We start from the raw sequence: 23,373 nt of genomic DNA on the forward strand, positions 1-23,373 counted from the left end.
TTGGATCCAAACTTTGCAGGTAGCTGGATTCTCCTCTTGCCTGCATCAGCGCAGATCAGGAGTCACTCCACTGAAGCCAGTGACAGCCACTGGATATATAATGGCGCAGGGGGAGACTCAAGACCTTCATCTCCAATGCTGACCAAACCTTGGATCCAAAGTTTCCTCTGCGTTGGGGAAATTACGACCTGGCCAGTGATCTGGACTCCATGACTTGGGCTCATCTCCAGAACTTGAATGCAATAAAATGTCCTTTGGCCTTGAGGTGATGTGACTCTGTCCACGCAGATCCAGAGCAGTGTGAAAAGCTGAGGCCTCAGATTGTGAGGGTCAGACTGAGCCTCTTTCCCAGTGTTGCTTCATTGGGGCTCACGGCCTGAATTTCATTTTGAAATGAATCTGGATGAACTTGAAGCTCAAAGTGAAAATTGACTGAAGAGGCCAGACGCAATCAATGCAGGCCACAAACTAGCCCAGGGCCAAGTCACACTTAGAAGTCACCCCAGGTCAGCCCAAAAATCTACAATCCTTGACATACCTGCACCACCTTTCTGGGAAGGATCCCATGCTCCATTGCTGTCCTGCTAACCAGCAGGTAAGCAGGGTTTAGCCTTCAAGTGAACATGATGTTTCCAAACATCTGAATGATTTACTGCTGGGAAGATCCAAAGATGATGTAAATATTGTCAGTTACAAAGCCAGTCATCAAAGTCTCTCTCTTTATCTAGACCAGAAAGCCAGAGATTCTGCTTCACAACTGCATTTTGCCTTCTCAGATTCTTCTCTGTGAAAATTCAGTTCCTTAAAGCACCACAAGGCCACAGCTGTACAGAAGATTTGCGGTTAGCATTGGCATGGACCAACAGCCCAGATCTGAATGCTTGGCTCTTGGGAAGGGTCAGGTAATATGGATCTGAACTTGGTGGCTCAGAATCAATTATTTCTATTCGCAGCAACAACAAAACCGAGCATAATTAATAACAAGTAATAATGATAATAAGTCAACCCACTGAGCCCTCTTCCGATTTCATGCTTTGTTACACGTCCTCTTTCCTGACCATGTCAGTTGAAAGGCTTACTGAGGGTTGTCCAAGCCTTTCCAGTGACCAGTGAATGCAGCCCTGGTTTATGGCTTTATGTCAGTCAAGCAGGTATGAAGCCAGAAGAACTGGGAAGATTTGCTTTGAGAAGTGAAGCCTGGGGACTGAGGTGGGCACAGGGCTGCTAGGGCACAAGCCAGTGTAGCATGTAGGGTTACCCTGACCTGCACTGGGGCAGATACTACTCCTGGAGCTGCTTCCACTTGGTCTCTGTAGTGAGGCATGAGAGCTCTGGAGTCCTGTTGTTTCCTGTGTATCCCTCCACAACACACCTACAGCTGGAGGGTTAATGGGTGTCCTAGGGGTAGTTCTGAACTGAACTCCGTCTGTGCAGACCCTCAGGCTTTGGGGAAGTTTGCAGATGGACCCAAATATTGTCCGCTAGGCTCATCTCTAGTGGGCACCTGGACTGCTGGGGCCAGGTCCCTGCTGGTGTCATTTGGCCCAGCGCCACTGACGCCAATGACAGTTTACACCAGCTGGTGATGTGGCCTGTAAGTAGGAGCCATCTTACCTTGCCTTCCTTAGCTAACAGTCACCTCTGGATGCTAAAGCCTATTGCGTGAACAGGACCATTCATTTCACTTTTGGGCCCTACTGCCCTTCTGAATTCTGTAAATACTGGTGGAAATACTGTGTCGAATGCACCATGCACAGGGACTGCAGGAGAGCAAAAGGTAACCGCAAATCTGACTGAAACATTGCAGAAATTGTGTCTCCTGTCTGTCCATTGGCTAGCAAGCCCATCAGTACGCATTCAGAGAGCCCCTCGTCCTAGCGTGCAGCTCAGGCCTCTGCTGTGATCAGGTTTTACAAGCTAAGTAAAATCAGCGCTGCTTTGTCTGAGGAAGGGAGACCTGAGAGTGTGCTCAGCAAGTAGTTCTATCGAGCTGTATGAATGGATGCCTGCGATGTCACCATCCTTTAGAGGCAATATTGAGCCGGCGTTGGGACGTATGTTCAGTAATGATCCAGTGGCACTTTTCATAAGAGCAGGGAGGTTCACACTGGTATTCTGGATGACAGATGTATTTTGTCTGCTTATTGGTTCTGACTGATCCCTCTTCTGTGGATGACAATAGCAAATCATTCGCCAAGGCCAAGAGGAGCAGGACGGGGCCCTCAATTCACCTTCCTCACCCAGTGCTCTCCCCTGTCTCAGACGAATATGGTATTCTTCACTTGCCATCACAAGCTTGTTTGCAGTAATGCCGAGCGTTGATACAAGGCTGCTACGTTGTATCCCAGAGCTGGCTGCACAATGGCACCATGACGCAGTTCCTGGAATGGTTACGTTTGCAAAGCATTTTAGTTTCTTCAGGGTGCAAATGCGTGTTAAGTGGATCATTAACTTTACTTTTAGAAGCACATCAATTGTTAGGAGCCACATTCCTAGCAGAGCCATTAAAGTATACAGTAGTGAGAACTACTGTCGAAATGTCCTAAGCAGGTTGCCAACTCTTGTGATTTTATTGACAGTCTTGTGATACTTGGCGTTACATGAGAATCTCAACTTTCACTTTAAAAAAGGTAATTTTCCAGCCCTCAGCGGAAAGCTTGAAAACCTGACCTGGGTGTGACCTAAAGACTCAGAAACCAGTAGGCAAAGGACAAGAACCCAAGTATATTGGGTTGTAAAATCTCATGTTTCTCAAGCCAGCCTCATGATCTGAGGCCTGATACTCAATTTTTTGATTGCTTAAGGTGAATGACACTGCACAGGAATGAATTACACACATTATTCCAGAATGAATTATTATACTTTGCATTTCCTCATCAGAGGATCTCAGAGCTCTTTCTAAACATAAACTAACTCCCAAAAACCCTTGGGAGGTCAGAAATTGGATATGATACATCTTTACATGTATGCAAACTGGGGCCAAGCTAAGTTACACAGAATGGTGGAATTATTCATTGCAAACATCTTAGTCCTTTTCTCTGCCCAGGAACCTTTTACAAACCACGTATTTTTCATCATTCTTAACTATTCCATGCATGGTTTGCACAAACAATTATCAGCCTATGGGTTTGAGTGTGAACTGTTCAATTTACCTTATTAGCTGTTCACCACTCATGGTGTGTGATTGTTCACCTAAATCACATGGTATTGTTTCTTCTTCCTGATTAGCATATTGAAATTTTTGAAGCAGAAGATTAGCAAATAAAGGAATAACAGCGTAGAGCAAGCACACAATAACACACACACGCCGCCTCGTTGTGGTGGGAACAGAGACACCCATTGAGAGGACCAGCACATGGGTATTTTGAAGGTATCAAGTGCAATTTCAGTGGTGTGTGGCATTGTGCTACCCCTCGGCACCAGCATGAATTTCAGACAGGAAGTGCAGCCATTTCTCAATCATGTGGGTGAGCAAAATGCCATTCACACAAATACACCGGGGGTAGGGGCACAGACGCGCTTGACCTGAACTCCAGTGTTTGCAAATTCTGTTTTATAGTATTTGAGAAGCTCTGATGTTAATGACTTGCCCACAGCCACAAAACACGTCTGTAGCAGAGTCTGGAACAGAACCCAGGAGCCCTGACTGCAGTGTTGTACTAGCTAGGATGTGGTCGGACAATAACTCCAGATCCAAACACCCCTGAGCTCAGGAGCATTCCAAGCACAGCTCTGTATCTAGATCCCCATTGTGTGGCTCCTTTCTGCTACCAGCTTTCAAACCTCCCGTGAGCAACCCTGTCCCTCAGCTGTAGGTGTCCTTTCAAAGCCCAGCTGAACATAGAAGTGAGCAGAGCCCAGGGAAGTTCCTAAAATAGAAGGGCAAGAAATCGAAGTGGGAGGCAGAAGTCTTGGCAGTGTGACTTGAGGGATTTAAAGCAACGGGCAGACTGAGACTCATACGTGGAATTGGACTCCAGTACATGGCTGCAGCTCTCTCCTGCAGCTTTGTCCAGCAACCTGGGAGCTCTCTGCATTAGGCCTGACATCAGCTGCTAATACCTTGCTGGTCGATATGGGATAGTATTTCTCCTTGCCACTGATCCCTGCTTACTGTGCAAATTGTTGGGATGATAAAACCACCCAAACCCTAGGGCACCAGACTCATCTCCCATCTCAAATTCAAGGCACCTGCTGTAGCAAGTTGCCTGAATAACTGAACTAAGAAGCCTTAACCAAGACTGCAACTGACGTACTGAAGTTATCAACGAGTCCAGAGAGCGGCAAGCGGCCAATTGCTAGGAGCTGGCGCCAAGGTCCCAAGTGCCCAGATTCCAGCTCAGTGAGTGAAAGCTGCAGGTGTCCAGCACCTCTGAAAAATCGGAGTGTGAGGGTCAGATCCTGCCAGGTGCTGAGCCCCCTGAAGTTAATGAGATTCAAGGAAATAGACAGATTGTCTGATTCTGCCAGGTACCCCAAGTCCTTTGTGCTCACACCTTCTTGTGCAAAGTGCTTCCTAAGCAGGTGAAAGCTGCATCAGCTACCACTGGCTTCAGTGGGGCTCCGAGTGCTCGAGGCCTCACAGGGATGAGGTGAGCAGTTCCCGCAGGTCCTTTGCTACCATAAAACACTGGCCGCTTGCTCAAGACAAATGGTTGGTTTAGACCCTCCTTCACTAACTCCTCCTGCTCTTGGCATTCGCTGCCTGAAGACCTTCTGCGTCTTCCTCCAGACGCACCACTGTTGGTGCAAGGGCCTTCTCCTCCTGCCCCTGGAACAGCCCCCCTGCATCTGTTCATCACATCTCATTTCAAATCACAGCTGACATCATCTCCCTTCTCTTTGCCCCTTGCCTCTGAGTGTCTCTGCGTGTCCGCTGGCTGCTTGCGACAAGGTGCTGGGCGCTCAGGTACTGCCTGAAAGGGAGAACAGGAGCTCTGGCTGCTCACCAGCTGACAGCAGAAATGCAGCAGGCAGCAGCTAGTTGCCAAATGGCCCCTCTATGCCTGCTGCTGCCGTGTCTCTCTTTGCCAAATGTAAAGGGCCAGACTCAGAAAGCCTGCTGGGGAAAGTTCTTAGGCGAGGGCAACCTTGCACCAGGGCAGCTAGCAGAGATCAGGCAGTTCTAAAGGAAGGGCTGCTGCTCAGTATTACAGAGCGTCCTCGTACCCTGCCTTTTGACCATCTGTGACGTTAAGTGTCTGAAAGAACTCAAATGTGAAGTTGCAGAACTATTAACTAAGGTTTGTAACCTGTCCTTTAAATCGGCCTTCGGTACCCAATGACTGGAAGATAGCTAATGTAACACTAATATTTAAAAGGGCTCTAGAGGTGATCCCGGCAATTACAGACCAATAAGTCTAACATCGTACCGGACAAATTAGTCGAAACAATAGTTAAGAATAAATTGTCAGACACATAGAAAAACATAAACTGTTGAGCAATAGTCAACATAGTTTTCTGTAAAGGGAAATCGTGTCTTACTAATCTATTAGAGTTCTTTGAAGGGGTCAACAAACATGTGGACAATGGGGGATCCAGTGGACATAGTGTACTTAGATTTCCAGAAAGCCTTTGACAAGGTCCCTCACCAAAGGCTTTTACATAAATTAAGTTGTCATGGGCTAAAAAGGAAGGTCTTTTCATGGATTGAGAACTGGTTAAAAGACAGGGAACAAAGGGTAGGAATTAATGGTAAATTCTCAGAATGGAGAGGGGTAACTAGTGGTGTTCCCCAAGGGTGAGTCCTAGGACCAATCCTATTCAATTTATTCATAAATGATCTGGAGAAAGGGGTAAACAGTGAGGTGGCAAAGTTTGCATATGATACTAAACTACTCAAGATAGTTAAGACCAAAGCAGATTGTGAAGAACTTCAAAAAGATCTCACAAAACTAAGCGATTGGGCAACAAAATGGCAAATGAAATTTAATGTGGATAAATGTAAAGTAATGCACATTGGAAAAAATAACCCCAACTATACGTACAATATGATGGGGGCTAATTTAGTTACAATGAGTCAGGAAAAAGATCTTGGAGTCATCGTGGATAGTTCTCTGAAGATGTCCACGTAGAGGCGGTCAAAAAGCAAACAGGATGTTAGGAATCATTAAAAAGGGGGTAGAGAATAAGACTAAAAATATATTATTGGCCTTATATAAATCCATGGTACGCCCACATCTTGAATATTGTGTACAGATGTGGTCTCCTCACCGTCAAAAAGATATTCTAGCACTAGAAAAGGTTCAGAAAAGGGCAACTAAATGATTAGGGTTTGGAATGGGTCCCATATGAGGAAAGATTAAAGAGGCTAGGGCCTCGTTCAGCTTGGAAAAGAGGAGACTAAGGGGGGATATGATAGAGGTCTATAAATCATGAGTGATGTGGAGAAAGTGGATAAGGAAAAGTTATTTACGTATTCCCATAATACAAGAACTAGGGGTCACCAAATGAAATTAATGGCAGCAGGATTAAAACAAATAAAAGGAAGTTCTGCTTCACTCAGCGCACAGTCAACCTGTGGAACTCCTTGCCTGAGGAGGTTGTGAAGGCTAGGACATAACAGTGTTTAAAAGAGAACTGGATAAATTCATGGTGGTTAAGTCCATAAATGGCTATTAGCCAGGAAGGATAAAGAATGGTGTCCTAGTCCTCTGTTCATCAGAGGATGGAGATGGATGGCAGGAGAGACATCACTTGATCACTGCCTGTTAGGTTCACTCCCTCTAGGGCACCTGGCATTGGCCACTGTCGGTAGACAGATACTGGGCTAGATGGACCTTTGGTCTGACCCGGTACGGCCGTTCTTATGTTCTTATGTATTAGGGATGGCACTTCCTGCAGAAGATACCTTGTCGGCCTAGCTTCTCCTAGTCTTGTCTTTGTGGTCTCTTCCATACCAGCTCTTCATGCTTGGAAATGACTCCCTGTCCCTGTCCCCCTTCTCAGTGCAAAGCTCCCGGCCTCTGCAAAGCCTTTCCGTGACAATTCCTAGCAGATGTTTTCACCTCCTTGATCTGTTTATCTGGGGTGAAATCTCAGCTTTGTGGAAGTCAATGGCCTGACAGTTTGCCCACTGATTTCAGTAGGGGCAGTTTTTCATTCCTGGTGTGTAGGGTTTGTCTGGCATCTGTTTTTGAGTGGGACTGCAAGTTCTTTGGGGGAAGGGGCCTTGCCTTCTAATACATTTACTAGGAACAAGCAGGGTCTTGGCATTTTAAATAACAAAAGGGCCTGATCATGCAAGGTGCAAAGAGCTCACAATTCTCCCTGGGATAAATGGGAGTGGAAGGTGCTCTGGGCAGTTGGCCAAAAAAAAGAAAAGATTTTTTTTCAGGAAATTTGGACTTTTAAAAAATTTTTCCATTACATTTTTTGGATGAAAAACTGAAATCAAAATTGATTTTTTTCTTTTTTTTTTGGTTTTGAAAACTTTTCAGTAAAAATATTGTTTTTTTGAAATAAAAAAACTAACTTGTGCATACTGAAAACTGAACCATAAAACAAAACACTTCACCAAAACTTGAAACCTTCCACCAGAAGATTTCACCCAACATGAACATTTCTCATGAATTCATTTTGTTGTGGATCCAAAGGTCATTTTTCATCTAAAAAATGTTTCAGAAAAAGTTTGTGCCCAGTTCTGGTGCTGTTGAGCACGTTGCAGGATTGGGCACTAGAACTGCTTGCACAAATAGACAACGTGACAACAAGAGAAAGTGCAGGAAGTGTGAAGGAGGAAACCCGTCCACTACAACAGAGCTAAACCTAGGCTGTTGTACGCAACCAGACACCTCAGGGGAAGGGAAGGAGATGAGGGAATTGGAGCTGAGCATTCTGGAGCATTTCCAGTTTGCAAATTACCACTAGTTTATTAGGCTCTAATTCAAATCCACTCCAGGCCATTGCTTGCCAAACCCTTTTTAAAGAAGATCCAGCCTGAAGCCTCCGTCTGTTTGCAGCACACGGCACATGTGCATAGTGCATTCTGTTCGAGTGTGTCCTGGCTGCACAGGCTGGAGGCTGGGAGTCAGGGAATGGTGTTACTATTACTGAATGGAAGGCAGAGCTTGCTTAAAGTTCATTCATTTGTCCCAGCAGAACTGGAATTCGGCAGAGAAGAAAGTGTGAGCTGAAGGTTCCTGGAGACGTGTAAGTTCAGTAAGTGCCCCTGTTGCATTATAAATCCCAGGAGAGGAGCTTTAAGAAGTGGTGTAGACTCCATCAGAAGAGCAGTGTCTCTTTGTAGCTGATGAAGAGGGCAACATACGTACAATGGCAGATACCACTAGGCCGAGGGCTCAGTTCTGCTTCTGTGGAGGACACTTGGCAGCTGACCGTTGTCAAATGAATTACAGCTGCAGTGTCTCTTTCCCCTCCACAGCACAGGCTTGCTGGGTCTCAGGAATCAGGAACTCAGCGGCACCTCTTGTGCAAGGCAGTGCTGGAGTGTGCAGTGCTGTACAGGTCAGAAGGAGATTCAGGGTATGTCTACACTGCACAGACAAACCAGCAGCACCCAATTTCAGAGCCTGGGCCAATTGACTCAGGCTGATGGGGCTTGGGCTGAGGGCTAAAAATAGCAGTGTAGAGGTTCAGACTCAGGCTGGAGCCTGGGCTCCGAGAGCCTCCCCCGTCACTGGGATTCAGAGAACGGAGTCCAGTCCACGGCCAAATGGCTACACTGCTGTTTTTATCCCTGCAGCCTGAGTCAATTGACCTGGGCTCTGAGACTCGGCGCTGTGGGTTTTTCTTTGCAGTGTCAACATACCTGCCGTCATTGCCTTAGAGAGCATCTAGGTCGAGTTAGATACCCCTTACACGGGTGAGCAGACCAAGGGCCATGTCAGGCTTTATTGCGTGGAAGTGAACCGTTAAAAAGCCCTATATTTAAAATGTCCCCCTGTTCTCAGTTGTCACCCCAGCTTCGCTTAGCTAACGCATGCTACCAATTTAGGGGCCTGCTTCTGCAGGCCTGGTGTTGGTGTGACTTCTGGATGAGAGGGGGTGCAGGATCGGGCCCAAAGGCACTGCCCTGTGTAGGAAAGAGGCAGGTGTGCCCTCACTCGTTCAGCCTCAGGAGATAAAAGGGGCTGCCAGGGGCTTAGTGTCCCTCGTCTTTTCAGATCCTCCTGTGTTTACAGCAGAAGTCGTGAGCAGAGAAGTAGTTAGCACAGCCCAGTCTGTCACCAACCACTCTGCAGTTTGCAAGACAGACGTGCCGTAAAAATACCCCAGAGGCCAGCCAGCATGTGAGCTGCTGCCATCCACCCTTAGCCGCTTATCAGCGTGTGGACAACTCCTCAAGTGAGGAGAGACAGGACAGAAGTGCCTCTTCAGGCTGACATTGTTCTCCAACTGGTTACTTTAGCCGGGTGTCCCAGGGTCTGCAGGCACACAAACAGGGGCTCTTTCCCATCAATATGCTCCCTCGGAAGGAACACCCAAAACCTTCCCTAAATCCTGCTGGGCATCAGACAGAATCACCATGTCCCTTGCAGTGGCGGACAGTCATTTAAAGGTGTGTATTCTTCTGTGGATAAGGGTCAGCTCAGCTATCAGAGCCGGGGTAGGGCACAAACACAGCCCTTGGTTATGAAGTAAAACCAGCAAACAGACCCTCTGAAGATGGAGTCTTCCCCCTGCCAGACCCAGAGCAGAGCTAGGTGGTGAGTGAGGCTGAAGGATCACATCACAGCTGACCAAACTCTTCCCCCTCCCATCTCGGCACTCCAGTCCCCCACAGGCACCCTAGGAGCACAGGCAAGTCTTGCAGCAGGTCCCGAAGGTTGTCAGATCTAAGCTCAGGCCAAACCATCCCTGGAAATGAATCCCAAAGTCCAGGATCCCTGGTGCCAGCCATTTCCCAATGCAGCCAGGGGGCTGTCAGCTCTAGTGCATCCCTTTGGTGATGTGAACAGCTGGAAGCCACATTTCAAACTCGTTCTAAGTGGAGGAGCAAGCCAGGGTGGGTACAGTAAGAAAAGGTTCGACCATACTATGAGCTTGTTCAGTCTGAGAATCTCATGGGAACAGGCTTCCCTGATGGATTGCTAGTATTTGGCCTGGGACTAGCTTTTTTCCTGCTATTCTGTAAGTGACTTGCCTGAGGTCACACAGGAAGTCTGTAGAAGAGCCAGGAATTGAACTGGATCTCCTGAGTTCCAGTCCAGGGCCCGAAGACCATGGAGAGCGTCCTCTGTCTTATGAGGGTACAAACGTGAATACGAAGACTTTAGCTGAAGTGTGCTTAGTTTCCTTTTTCACTGCAGAAGAGGCTGGGGGCTGGGGCTGGCTTTAAGATACAGGCCAGTTCTTATTTTTATCCAAGATCTTAACTGCACTTTCCAAAGTGAGCTCGTGTTAGACCTGCCTCAGTTTTGGGGTGACTCGCTTGTGGTTTGGCACTGAAGTGGAGGCACACCCAAAATTGCACCCCGGAGACCCATCTTCCAGTTCCCTGAGCACCCTTGTCCAGACAATTAAGGACACATAAGAAATTGTGTTAGGTCATCAAGGCACAGCCACAAAGCAGACAAATGCAGCAGGAATGTCTTTGCAGAAGACAACTTCCAAACACTAAGGATGTCAACCCTCTTGATGCCCAATGGGTGAAGAAAGAAGTATCCTATTGGTTGGATATTTTCCCCTAGGAACTAGGTGGTGTTGTTTATACACATTCTTGTCTCCAGAATAACAATCAGTTCATATATCAGGGGGTAGACGTGTTAGTCTGTGTCCACAAAAACAACAAGGAGTCCGGTGGTACCGTAAAGACTAACAGATTTATTTGGGCATAAGCTTTTGTGGGTAAAAAACCCACTTCTTCAGATGCATGATGACTGATAACACCCACACAGCCTTCTGGAAAAGTCACGTTCCTTGTCACAAGCTGCCACCCCAAGCACTGCCCACCCAGTTCCTACAGGCAGGACTTTGACTGGAATTTTGCAACCCATTGATTTCAAAGCTCCCGTGAGGCTAGGTGGGGTTTATGTATGGACAGTGAAAGGCCTGCAGCTGGGAGGTTTGCCAATTTGGGGATTCACAGGGTTTGTAAAGTAGCCTGAGTTACACACCTTCCTCCCCTACTCTTACTAAGACCCCCATCTTTGGGCTTTATGGCCCTGGCCCCAGAAAGCACTTAGGCCTGGTCTACACCTAAAAAAATTGGCTTAACTTTGCTACATCACTGAGGGATGTGCAAGGCCGCGAGGTCAACCTAACCCCCACTGGAGATGCAGCTAGGTCGAGGGAAGGATTCTTCCAGTGGCCTAGGCACCTAGCTATCGTCTCTGGGAGAAATGGAGTAACTGCATTGAAGGAAAACCCCTTTCTGTCGATGAAGGAAAGATCTCCACTCCAGTGCACTGGAGCTGTGCCACTTTCCTGTAGACATGGTCCTGGGTACTTATTTGCTTAACTCGCAGCATGTGAGAGTAGTCCAATCCTGAAGTCAGTAAGACAACCGATGTGCTTCAAGTTATGCATTTGCTTAAATGAATCAAGGCCTCTGCTGGAGGCAGACGAACACCCCACAAGCTAGGCAGGTCCATGTGGGTGGATGGTAGCTGGTAAGACTACACAGTATCTCTTTCCTAACCTGCGACTCTTATCCCCCCGGGCTCTGCACTGGCCCGGACCTTGTGTCATGGGACTGCTCACACATCGGACAGGCAGCAAAATCAGGTCCTTTGTTTATTTCTTACCCTGTCTTCTCTATGCTGCATTTCCTTCCTGAGGTTTTTTCACAGGGGTTTTCTTGCTGCTCCAATGTTCACAGTCCAGCCTCAGTTTGAGTTCAAGTTGGACATTCATACCCACAAGCCGAAGTGCTTTGAAATTAAACTAACAGGCTGCCTCAGTCCTGTTTAGCATTTATAGCTTGTTTTGAGTTTATTTTTTCCAGTATGACCAGTGGTGTAGTTCTAAATCTCAATGGGCCTGTCCCGCTGGTGTGTCCTCACATGCACCACACACCAAGTTCACGCCGCGTGTGCTGCAAAATGGGTCCTCTGCGTGGTGCACATGGGCTGCTACTTGAGGAAATCATACCAGCATGGTTTTCTGGCATCTTCCAGTTCCATTACACCACAGATTCACAGCTAGTTTCCGAGCAAGGGGTCGTGGCTAGTGGGCAGAGCAGTGCTGGGAGTTAGGACTCCTAAGGTTGAGATACTGTGGTGCTGAGTGTGATCAAAGAACCCATATGGAATAGGATCTCTGCTCTGCAATGACTCACTTTATGACAAAGAGCCACGCAGTCCCTTAACCTCTCTGTGGCTCAGCAACGTCTTTGCATTGAAAAGGAAAAGCAGCGTCACTAGGGCGACCCGACAGCAAGTGTAAAAAAGCAGGACAGGGGGTGGGGGATAATAGGAGCCTAGATAGGAAAAAGCCCCCACAATCGGGACTGTCCCTATAAAATTGGGACATCTGGTCATGCTCAGTGTCACTCACTCCTCCGACTCCAAGTGGGTCATGAGGCTGAATTAGGCAGGGAGGAAGCGCACCTCTGCGGGGAGGGATAGCTCAGTGGTTTGAGCACTGGCCTGCTAAACCCAGGGTTGGGATTTCAATCCTTGAGGGGGCTATGTGGGGACCTGGGGCAAAATCAGTATTTGGTCCTGCTAGTGAAGGCAGGGGGCTGCACTCAATGACCTTTCAGGGTCCCTTCCAGTTCTGTGAGATGAGTATAACTCTCCTGCCATGAAAACAACAAGGAGTCCAGTGGCACCTTGAAGACTAACAGATTCATTTGGGCATTAGCTTCTGTGGGGAAAAACCCACTTCTTCAGCCATGGCAGGTGATCAGGAGGCCATACACACTTGCATGGCCCATACAAAGGCTGTGTTATGTGCATATGCATAAACGTCTGTGCATTTGTCAATAACCTAGTCCCAGATTTGGACCTTAGCGTCCAAAATATGGGGGTTAGCATGAAAAACCTCCAAGCTTAGTTACCAGCTTGGACCTGGTACTGCTGCCACCACCCAAAAAATTAGAGTGTTTTGGGGCACTCTGGTCCCCACAAAAACCTTCCCTGGGGACCCCAAGACCCAAATCCCTTGAGTCTCACAACAAAGGGAAATAACTCTTTTTCCCTTCCCCCCTCCAGGTGCTCCTGGAGAGATACACGGAAGCAACCTCCGTGAATCTAAACAGAGGGAGTCCACCCTCTCTATTTCCAGTCCTGGAAACAAAAGCACTTCCCTCTTCACCCAGAAGGAATGCAAAGTCAGGCTAGTAAATCTAACACACCCAGATTTCCCCCCTGATTTCTTCCTCCCACCAATTCCCTGGTGAGCTGCAGACTCAATTTCCTGAAGTTCCCCACTAAAGAAAAACTCCAACAGGTCTTAAAAGAAAGCTTTATATAAAAAAGAAAGAAAAATACATACAAATGGTCTCTCTGTTTTAAGGTGACAAATACAGGGTCAATTGCTTAAAAGAAATATGAATAACCAGCCTTATTCAAAAAGAATACAATTCAAAGCACTCCAGCAACTATAGACATGTAAATACAAAAGAACATAAAAGTCCCCTATCTGATCTTTGGTACTTACAACTGGGAAACAGAAGATTAGAAAGCAAGAAATAGAAAAATCCTCCTCATAGCTGAGAGAGATTCAGGCAGACAGAAGACAAAGAACTCAGACACAAACTTCCCTCTACCCAGAGTTGAAAAAAAAATCCTGTTTCCTGATTGGTCCTCTGGTCAGGTGCTTCAGGTTACTTTTTTTTTCAGGTGAAAGAGACATTAACCCTTAGCTATCTGTTTATGACAGCATTAGAAGTCAATCGACTTGATCACACACTAGTTTTCCTGCAGGATCCAGGACCCCACCTCATTCAGTGCATCAGGTGAGGCAGAATTAAAGTTGCACAGAAAGTAGTAAATCTGACACTTCCCAACTTTGGAGTGCTTGACTCTGCAAACTTAACATCAGCTTAGTAGCTAAGGTCAGGTTTTTTCATAGGGTCTCATTCATTCTACACTTAGATCCTAGAAGTCTCACCCATAACACAAGGTCAGTAGGATTTTAACTTGAGGGACAGGGGTCCCCCACAAAGTTTTGTCAGTGAAATTAACAATCTGTCTAAGGCACTTGTATGGCCCCATCCCCAGCATATCTCTGAATCTTTCCTCCTGCAAAGAAGTTATCCCCATTGTACAGATGGGAACTGGGATTCACCCCAGGTCACACAGGAAGCCTTTGGTAGAACAGGGATTTGAACCCACATCTCTGCAGTCCCAGACCACAGATCTAACCGCTGGAATTAACCTCCTTCTTCCCTGGCTTGGTACTTACATGGCCACACTTACTGCAATGCCTTAGGCTGTGTCTACCTACACAGCTTTCAGCGACGTTGCTGACTCTCTACAGCCCTGCTGCTAAAAGTCGCTCAGTGTAGCTCCTGTTTGTTCGCTGTCCTGCCAACAAGAAACTTCCACCCCCAGCCGAGTTCACACAGTGCTTGTCGTCAGCAAAACTTTTGTCTTTCGGGGTGTGTGTGTGGTGTTTTTTTAACACCTCTGAAGGACAAAAGTTTTGTTGTTCAGTTGCCAGTGTGGACGTAATCGCAGTGGTTCATTTACTGGTGTAAAATGTGCTCACAGCAGAATTTGAGTGAGTGGGGGTGAGAAATGGGGCTTGATGCCAGGAGAGGTCTCCTGGGGCTTGAGGGGGATGTATCTATTTATCTGTGTTCTTATCACTGGAGCTGGAGCACCAGGAATTCCTCCAAGATAAGCCTTTTTTGGCAGGAGGAATCTTATCAGATGGCCCAAGTGAGTGGTTTTCAAGTGATCGGTTTTCAAGTGATCTGGCAGCAGTCATTAATCACCCATCAGCCACCTCTCACTGAAAATTAAAGTTGCTGCCTCCCAGCCCGCCCCAGGCCCTGATCCACAGAGCCAAAAAGCAAACAAAAACCTCACCCTAAACAAACAGCCTGGCCGAAACAGACCTGCTTCCTGCCCTGTGTCTGTTATTAATTGAGTATCTGTCACAGCCCTGCTGGAGAACAACCCATCACCCAGACTGCCTGGTATTTCCAGGAGGGATCCAGATAAGGAAATTGGAGTGTGACAGGAAGAGAGGCGATTCTCAGGGGAGCCAGCAAACAGGGCTGGCCCATCCATCTCCCTGAGGTCAGGGATGCTGGCCATGTGGCGAGTGGCTGGGTGATGGATGGATGGCTCCCTGCCAGGGACGGTCTGAGGCTGGTCCCAGGGTAACAGGCGCAGCCTCCACCAGAACGGCCTCAGTCAGACAAATGATGTCGAGAGTATGTGTGTGTGTCTCTCTCTTCTAGGGCTTTGCAAAGCATCTGAATGGGGCTGACTGAAGCTCCTAGAGCAAAGTCAGGCCTGATCTCACCCCACCTCTTCGTCTTCTCCAGGAAAGGCAGAATGGTGGTGGCCCAGTTAAAGCTGCAGCGTCTCTCCCCATCTAGCTCAGCTCACAGATAATTTACCTCAGCCAAAATCACCTGCTTTGCCGAGTGGCCTCAGTGGCAGTACACGAGTGGCCGGTGCTCAGGTGCAGATTATTTTGCCAGTGGCCAGGGGAGGTAGGAAGTAACCGTTATCACAGTCTCCTGGGGTGGCAGGACCACTGCATGGAAGCACAAAATCAGGTGGGCTTTGCTGGTGCTGTAGCGATGGGGCAGTCGGGAACACTGGATACAAATTCCTCACGTGTTGGCGGCTTGGAGCTACCAGTATCCCCTCAGAATCATGGAGACGTAGGGCTGGAACTAAGGGACCTCAGGAAGTCACCTAGTCCATCTTCTCGCCCTGAGGCAGGGTTAGCTCACCGTGAGCACACCACCCCGCTGCTCAGCCATTTGCTCGGGTTTCTCGTTGTTAGAATTTAAGTGACTGTTTGGTCCTATACAGCCCTAAGCAAGCTTGGGACCTGCCTGCTTGAGGAGCCCGCCTCCCTCGTGATACTGCTGCAATAATACCACCTATCTTGTTCAGTCAGAGATCCCAAAGCACTTTGCAAAAGAGAGCAGTATCATATTCCCCATTTCACAGTTGGGGAAACTGAGTCACAAAGACTTCCTGCAGTGAGAGCACAGCCAGGGACAGAACTCAAATCTCCTATATCCCACTCCAGTGCACTAGCCACTAGACCACACTGCTGCAGCAGCAGCTACTGGGAAAGCTCATGCTGGAGCTCCCCCCAGGCTCTGAAAGGCCAGGAGCTGTTGTCAGGGGTTCCCTAGGCTGGTCACTTAACCTCCAACCTTACTATGCTCCTTGCTCCAAAATAGCCTTGGCCTGTTGCAAAGCCCATCTAGCTCTCTCAGCTCAGGGAGGAAGGGCTAGGACGAGCCCTGGCATGGGCAGTCTAGGACATCCTTTGGCTTTCCTTTACATTTGCCAGTTGCTTCATTTCTGGTTTAGGGGTTTGGGGAGGGGAGGAGACACTGCTGCTGCCGCTGTTCTCACTCATATGGCTGCGCTGTGATCCAAGGGCTGGAGCACAAGCTTTCCAGGGCCAGGCAGAAGGAGCTCAACTTATTCAAGAGACGCTTGAGGGGTGAGTTGATCACTGCCTAGGAACTGACACATGGAGCAGAGATCTGAGAGCGGGTGGGTGCTTCTGCCTGGCTGACAAAGATCCAATGGCTGGAAGCAGAAGTTACACAAATTCCACCTTGGAATAAGACACAATTTCCTCGCAGAGAGGGTGAGTCAAACCTTGGATCAGGGAGGTTGAGGGCCCACCATCATTTGGAGTCCTTAAAGCAGGTTTAGAAATCTTTTGAAAAGACGTGCATGCGCCAGGGATCGGAGTGGGGGGCCGCAGTCATCCCTTGTGGCCCTGGAATCTGAGACTCCCGCTGTTCATTCCCGTCCTTCCTGCGTCAGGGGGAGAACAAGAAGTTCCACATTATCCTCAACGGACACAGAACGTTCACAGCTTGGCATTTGTTGCTAGTTGTTATGCTGAATGAAGGGAGGTAAAACGTAATATTCCAGATTAAAAACAGACCAGGACAGCTGGGCTAAACCCCCGGCCATTAGAGAAAAGGCCATGACCACAGCTCTCCTGTCCTATGACTGCAGCGGTGTGAAGGGGCCATTGAATGGACCCTTACAATACATGCTAACTGCTTGTGCTACACAATCTGTTTAATCTCGCATGGAGTTCCTTTCCCAGACCAGAAGCAGAGCTCTGTGTGGCTGGAAGGCTCACCTCTCCCAGGAAGAGAAGCTGGTCCAATAAAAGATATTACTTCACCACCTTGTCTCTCAAATATCATGGGACCAAGATTGTCACCTGTGCTGCATCTAACCCTCTGCAGCACAGTGCCCCTAGCCCCACACTGAGTCCTTCATTCCAGACTGACTCCAGGCGAAGACTGCAAGGTTCTCATTTACCAACAGTATCCCAGCTCGTCTTTGCTGTTCTCCCACCCAGGTGTGGAGGACCATGGCATGGCTGCAGGCCATGGAAACAAACAAGGGCCCCTACCACCATGACTAGAGGATCTGAGCGATTGCCAAAGTCTAGGCAGCCATAGGCCATAACCTGCCTCAAAGGAGGGAAAGAAACACTGGAGATCCTGCCAAATACAGGAGCTACTGAATCCAACCTACAGTAGCTCCTCTCAGAATCTAACTAGGATCTCAACCCTTACCACTGACAGCGACAGGCAGCCATGGATGGGGAAATAGCAGAACCTGCAGCTTGTCTGGTTCCAAACCTCTGGGGAGAAGTGCCCGCTCCCCCTCTTCACCCCAAGCTGGACCTTATTCCCAGCATGCGTGGTGCAAGGTGACTCAGCAGGATCCTGAGCTGCGGCGGGGCAGAGGGGAATTGGGAGTTTTAGTCCAGCTCCTCTGCAGCTCGGGAGTTCCTGACCCCAAGAGATGCCATAAAACAACCTCCAACCAGGCCCCTTGTTTCTTCTGTGCCCTTTGAAGTCAGAAGGCTGCACGGCGCATTCCGGGGCGTTGGATTTAGGGCAGTACAGCCTTGGAAATGCAGTCCAGGTATTGGTTGCTAAATGAAGTAACATGTGAGATGTCTGCCCAAGCCCCTCCCCAGCCCCCAGCCCCGACAGGACTCACACTCAGGTCACACACGCTTCTGCCAAGCTTGTGCTGACAGTTTGAGGCTGAAGCCAGCAGCCCTTGGAGGGTCCAGAATCTTTCAATAGGCTTTGGATCATGTCCTTAGTGCAAATCTGTGCAACCTGAGTGCGATCTTAGGCAACAGCCTGTTTGCCCTACAGGGGCTCCTGCACATGCCTTGCCAAGGCTCCGCATTGTCAGCTTCCCTGAGCAGCTGAGTGACCTGGGCAGCCATGCCAGCAGCCTGTGGATGTGTTTTCCCCAGGCCCAGCCAGTGCAGGATCCTGGTTTCCCCTGGGCCAAGTTAACAGTGGGAGTCAGACTTGGAAGGCAACACTGTGGCTGAAATGTCATCTCGAGAAGCAGAGGTGATGCAGGCGTGGTGGGAAGCAGAGGTGACGCAGGAGTGACAGGGTCCGGAGGCAGCACAGGTAATGCAGGCATGACGGTCGGGGGCTCGGGGAGGGGAGAGCCAGGACTGCCTGGCAACGGCTGTTGTGTAGTGCTGGGCAATATACGTCTGTGGATTTTGGCTTGACTAAACACAAGCCTGTTTTCAGACATGTCACTCGCTGTTGGAGGATTCAGTGACATTTTACCCCTTTTATTTTGGCTATCCAGAGACCTGTGAGAATGGAGAGGAAATTTCCAGCCTGGTGTTTCTGATTTCAAGCAGGGTGGGTGGTTTGTCAGTGGCCATGGCAAGGTGCTGGTTCCAGCTCGTTGGCGGGCTGTGCCTCGGCCAGGCACTCAGGAGGGGAGCAGCAGCCGTTTCCAGTGGTGTCTCTGAGCCAGTCAGACCTGGGAGGAGACTCTGCCTTGACCTGCCCCGCCAGGCCCCAGGGAGAATGCCCCAACACAGATACAGCACAAAGCTGCTGGGAGTGACCCTACGTGGGCCTCCCCACATGGCCAGGCACAAGAGCAAGCTGGGGGCAGGCGAACCTCTGACTTTTCCTCTCTGACTCTTTCTTTCCAAACGAAGGCCTGATCCTGTGGCCAATGAGAAGTTTGCCTGAATGACGGTTGCAGGTTCAGACCCTTCACCGTAGGGTTGCCAAATTTCTACTAACTGGTGCTGACCATTGCCGCCAGGTGTCATAACATTTCTTCCCAGATCTGGACCTTAGCATTCAAAATATGGGTGTTAGCATGAAAACCTCCAAGCTTAGTTACCAGCTTGGACCTGATATCGCTGCCACCAGCTAAGAATTATACAGTGCCTAGCTCACTGTGGTCTCCCCAAAATCTTCCCTGGGGGACCCCAAGACTCAGATTCTTGAGTCTCACAACAAAGGGGAATAAATCATTTCCCTTCCCCCTCCTCCCCTCCAGGTGTTCCCTCCCTGGGTTCCTGGAGAGATATACAGAAGCAAGTTCCGTGAATCTAAACAGAGGGATTGCACCCTCCCTGTTTCCAGTCCTGGAAATACAAGTACCGAGAGAGCTAATCTCTCTTCCCCCCTTCACCCAGAGGGTATGCAAAGTCAGGCTTAGTAAATCTAACACAAAGAGATTTTCCCCCTGACTTCTTCCTCCCACCAATTCCCTGGTGAGCTGCAGACTCAATCCCTGGAGTCCCCACTAAAGAAAAACTCCAACAGGTCTTAAAAAGAAAGCTTTATATAAAAAGAAAAAAAAAAGGACATTAATAATAGGCTCTGTATCAAGTTGACAATATACAGGGACAATTGCTTAAAAGAAAAATGAATAAACAGCCTTATCCAAAAAGAATACAATTTAAAACATTCCAGCAACTACACACATGTAAATACAAAAAAATATATAAACCTATTGTCTTATTATCCTTGTACTTACAACTTGGAAACAGCAGATTAGAAAGCCTGGAGATAGAAAAATCACTCTCATAGCCGAGAGGGCACAGACACAAGACAAAGAACAAAGAACTCACACTCAAAACTTCCCTCCACTCAGATTTGAAAAAGTCTTGTTTCCTGATTGGTCCTCTGGTCAGGTGTTTCAGGTTACTCCTTTCCAGATGAAAGAGACATTAACCCTTAGCTATCTGTTTATGACACCAGGGTCCCTTTTCGACTGCATGTTCCAGTCAAAAACCGGACACCCGGCAACTCCACTTGGTCGGCTGCTTTGGCTTGCTGATTTCCAGGCAGAAGGACAGGTATGTTTCACTACCTGCAAAGTGGTCCCTCTATGAGCGACTTCGCTCTCCTGAGAAAGGGAAGCCCAGCGCCGTGAAAGGACTGGGCTATACTGTCATGTCTGGGGCTGTGGTTATGTTTGTTTGCTCTCAGCACTGGTACAGGCCTTTCATTTCCTGTCTCCCTCTCCATTAGCTGTTTCCTGCACTTCATTCACAAGGATGGTAAACTTTTAAAGGGGGATTCATTTCAGGAAAAGAGATACAGTACCTCTTATCAGTTTTGGGAAGGAAATGGCTCTTTCTCCAAAGGCTAATTTGATGCAGAATGGCCTTTCTTTGCTACAAAAACCTGTTCTTCTAGTCCTTTGATGGGCCCAATTCTCTCCTACTGACGTCAATGCAATTGCTTGCCTGGGGAGCAGGATTGATCCCAGCATTGTTCGGATCTACCATTATATAAAGGGCAAAGTTATAAAGCAAATGAATTTGAATTCATGCCAGCAAGCAGTAGCAATCTGTTGGCTCTTGCAGTGTTTCAGATTATAGTCCTAAAGCATGAAATGTAAAATCTGGAAATGACTTAGAAAACACAACTATTACATAGGATATTGAGGGTAATGCTTATCACCACGAGGAGTTCTCTGAAGTCAATCAGACGACTGCTCATAGCAATGAGCGTTTACGGTTGCAGGATGGCCCCTTCAAATCTGAACACTGATCAGCGCTGCCTCCACGCTGTTAAACGAGTACATTTTCTTACGCTGATGCTGCGTGGCAGGCGTGTCAATAATATAAAAGTGAGTTTGGTATTGTGCTGTCACACTAGCTCTCAGACATGTGCCAGTGAGTTTCTGAATTTCACAATGTGAAAATTTGCGTATTTTGCTCTGTTGAAAAACAATGTATTTCATTTTAAAAACACATGGTCTAAGTCAGCAGGGCCAAATCTCCATCGGGTGTAATGGGCTTAGCTACTCTGGAGTCACTGAAGCCAGATCCCCAGCGACTGAACACGGGCTTTGCTGCATTGGCTCCAGTACACAGTCGCTGAGGATCTGGCCCCTTTAGTTGAGTTGCAAGTGAATTTTGCTCTGGTGGAAGGTACCAGCCTGACAGCATCCACGGAGTCACAGAACACAGGAACCTGGGAACTGGCTGAGCGGATCAGACCAGATACGTATGAAGCCCAGTCTCTGGTCTCTGACAGGAGGCCAGTACCAGGTGCTTCAGAGGAAGGTGCAAAACCTCTGCAGAAGGCAATGCCAGGATAACCTCTCGACAAGAAAGCTGCACCTCCTGACCCCCAGGAGGGGTTGGCTCATGTCTTGAGCAAGAGAATATATTGCTCTTTCCTAAATTCTTGGGGTTTTCTTAATCTTTACTATTTTAACTCTGGCTATATTTGTTATCTATAGAAATGTTTAATTCTTTTCTGAACCCTGCTAATTCTGTCGGCTTCCCTGACATCCTGTAGCAGTAAGTTCCACAGCTAATTGATCATTGTTTGCAAAACTCTTTCCTTTTATCAGCTGTAAATTTGCCACCTTTCAGTTCAATTGACTGGCCCCTTATCTTATCTTCTGAGAGGGGGAAGAGAAGCTCCAGATCCACCTTCTCAATGCTATTTGCTATTTGGGATTGTTATTTTCCATATCCGCTCTGTCCACGACAGTGGAAGGCCTCGGTCCTGGGCTTCTCGCAGACTTTTCAGGTTAGCTACATACTGTAACACTAAAGCCATAATAATGACTCGCACATTTCTTCAAACGAATAAAGCTTTCAAATTGCACCATGTTTTACAGTTGCTGTAAATAATGAAATCAGTGTTTGTAAACTGTGTTTTAAGGCATCCTTCTCTGCCAGCGATTTCAGAAGCATGTCATTTTCCTTAGTGTGACGTTTGCCAGTCCATCTATTTTTAGGAAGTTCTCACTCTACATCTTCTGATGTGGTCAAGACAATCCTAAAACAAAACAGCGGCTGCGTGTTTGTAAGGTATAAACAGCAAGACGTGACAGGAAATGCTTTCAAACACTGGACTGCTTTTCAGAGGTGAACATGTGAAATGTTCAGACATCAAAGCTGGGGGAGGGTGGTGATGTAGGGATAGAACGGACTTCAGGCTTGACATATAATCACAAAAAGCCAGTTTAAACATTGCTTTTCCTGGAGATCTGAAGGTCCTTAAAATAATTGCACAGCCTAGGAAACCATCTGAATCCCTAACGCAATCTGCAGCCCTGACCCAGCACTCCCACCTCCAGCCTGGACACTGCCCACAAATGGCAGGAGAGTCAATTAATTTGTACAGACAAAATGAAAAAACCAAATCAAGCAGCACTAACAAGGTACATCTGTGAGTGCAAGCATGTCACACAGCTGTTCACTCTCCTAACCCGCTCTCCCATCCTGCCTCCCCATCTCTGCTTACTGTCCCGCATTGCTGGCAGTTCCTGTGGGTGCTGGTTCTTCCCAGGCAGAGCTAAGTGCAGGATCGGGCTTGTGTTCGGAAGTTCTTGTCTTTTCACATACGGCCATAAAATACCACGTACTCCTAGGGCTCCGTATAAATGATACTACAACCTCATCCGAGCTAGCTTATACCTGCCACAGTGCTTCCAGTCCCAGACCAGGAACTGGGAAAGCAGCCAGCACCAGAACCGTTGCCAGCACTGATGACAGTGCTTGCAAATCCATCTTCAACCCCAATGCCAGAGGGTGCCAGCGAGCCAGAACTGGCAGAAGCATCAGACAACCACACCCAAAAGGCTCAGCCAGAGCCTGAAATACCCCCTGGTGCACCAGCAGAGAGCAGTTCACCAGCAACGGAAACAACCTCATCACCTACATCGCTTCCAGAGGGACCAAGCCCAAGTCCCCAGTCTGAGGAAGAACTGGTGTCCCCAGCCTCAAGGGAACAGTTCCAGACTGAGCAGGAAGCAGATGACAGCCTTCAGAAAGCTTGGGCGGCGGCACGGAGCACCCCACCGCCTCTCAGCTCTTCTAATCGATCCTGATTTGTTGTAGAACAAGGACTTTTATACAAGGAAACTCTTTCTGGTGGACACCAGGAACACTGGCATCCACAAAAACGGTTGGTGGTTCCAACTACGTACAGGGAAAAGCTCTTAAGCTTAGCCCATGATCATCCCAGTG

This window comes from Gopherus evgoodei, chromosome 9 (assembly GCF_007399415.2).
Source record: "Gopherus evgoodei ecotype Sinaloan lineage chromosome 9, rGopEvg1_v1.p, whole genome shotgun sequence".
In the NCBI taxonomy this organism is placed as follows: domain Eukaryota; kingdom Metazoa; phylum Chordata; order Testudines; family Testudinidae; genus Gopherus; species Gopherus evgoodei.